This window comes from Microtus ochrogaster, chromosome 16, assembly GCF_000317375.1.
Source record: "Microtus ochrogaster isolate Prairie Vole_2 chromosome 16, MicOch1.0, whole genome shotgun sequence".
Lineage (NCBI taxonomy): Eukaryota > Metazoa > Chordata > Mammalia > Rodentia > Cricetidae > Microtus > Microtus ochrogaster.
The window spans coordinates 27,614,916-27,616,822 of record NC_022018.1 but is presented as its reverse complement, the minus strand read 5'-3'; the positions used below and the strand labels follow the sequence as shown (position 1 = coordinate 27,616,822).

General features: G+C 39.9%; 1 protein-coding gene across 3 annotated transcripts in view; it reads right to left on the bottom strand.

Annotated features, from left to right (window-relative positions):
• Sfmbt2 (Scm like with four mbt domains 2) overlaps nt 1-1,907 on the bottom strand; it is a 181,052-nt gene that overhangs the window by 91,033 nt on the left and 88,112 nt on the right. The gene's annotated exons all lie outside the window — the stretch shown is intronic.

The following is a 1,907-nucleotide window of genomic DNA, read 5'->3' as shown; positions in this document are numbered from 1 at the left end:
AAAAAAAAAAAAAAAAAAAAAAAAAAAAAAAAAAAAAAAAAAAAAAAAAAAAGAAATGCATGTGAGAGAGAAAAATACACGAAGCAGCAACAGAGACAATCTGACCCTCCTCGCACACATTCCTGTAATTCCTCTGAACATAAGCAGCGATGTGGATGTTCAGTCAAGGAGCTCAAACGAGCTTTCTGTTTACAAAATTACTGCGTATGAAATGCGGTGGAACTGGGTAGAAAAGTTCATCCCCTTCAGGTTTACTTCCATGAACAGGAACCTATGAACAGGACGCCTCGTTTGGAAACAAGATCTTTGCAAATGTACTTAAGAGGAGGTCATTCTGGACCAGCATAAAACTAATCGAAAGGCCAGTGTCATTATTATTATGGGGAAATGGGAACAGATACACAGACTATGAGGTCATGTGATCGTGGGAAGCTAAGAAGCAAGAATGAACTGATGTCACTACAATCCAGGGGATTCCAGACTTAACAGGTGGCCCCCAAAGTTGGACAGATTGCCGAACACATTTCTCTTCAGGTGGATTCTGAACCCCTCCACAGCCTGATTTAAATTATAACCTACAAAAGTATGAGAAAGTAAACTCCTGTTGTCTAAAAGCCACTTAGGCCGTGACAAGTTGTTACGGTCGCCTTAGGAAACAAACTTTTCTCAAGACCTAAACATTAAATATGGACTCCAGCCAAACAAAATTATCTTATCCTTTTCTCTCCCATCAAATGAAATAAAACATTTTAAAAAGTACCTCACCCATTTGAACGCCAATACTGAGTGCAGCCAACTCTGCTTATGAAGTGCCTGCTGCCTACACCTTACCTCGTGCTGAGTGCCACAGTGGGATCCAGCGCCCACTCTTAAAGCTATAGTAAAATGCTAAGTCAGATGGCAATTCTGAGACAGCAATGTATCAGAAGAGCCTGAGTTCTCATAGGATGGATTTAAGGTGAGGAGAGAAGATGGCTGTATATTAGAAAATGCAGGCCAACTTAAATGCAATCTTGGAATCAGGGCAACAAGACATAATGGTCTTTTGCAGAGAAGAGCTACTCAATAAATGTTTAATGAATCGGTTCCTTTTTAATTAAAAACAGATCGAGATTATTAATGCTTCTGCCTTTCAAGTCTTAGTAGTTGCAGTTCTAAGTACAGTTATATGTTCAATTAATCCATAAGTATATTAACTCAGAATTTTTCAATCTAGTGAATTAAATGCATGTGGTCCATTCAAGAAACTGTCAATTTATTTAACAAATAGTTATTAAGTGCCAAGACTTATGCTTCCAACCATGTACAAAACATAAAGCCCTTTATTTCCTGGACCTTCAAGTTAGTCAAAAGTAGTGGCTGTTATCCACAGAAGCACACAAATGACTAAGGTTATCACTGCGGCACAACAGGACGCCACAGGAGTTGACCGGGAGCCTCCCTCATCAAGGCTGGGGACTCAGACCAGGAGCCCAGGTGCAGAAATCTTCAGAGAATTTATATTTGAGATTGGAAGATGAATAACAATTTAACAGAAAAAAAAAACAAAGCAGAAATGAATGGAGCTAGAAGAACATTAAAAAAATAACCCACATGATGGTACCCTGGTACCCCAGAGAAACTCATCACCATACAACACTCCAGGGGGAAGCAGCACAATAGATTTGACAGGCCTGGAAAAAATGAGGCAGCAATGTTCTGCACAAAACCTCCTACAAGAAGGGGTTCTAAAAACAACAACAACAGACTACGGTGTCAAATAAACAAACAAAAGAAACCTGCTTTAAGTTTGTCCTAACCAATAAGCGTAGCGCTGGGATTACAGGTGTGTATTAGCACCACAGGAGCGCTGGAATTACAGGTGTGCATTAACACCACAGGAGCGCTGGGATTACAGGTGTGCATTA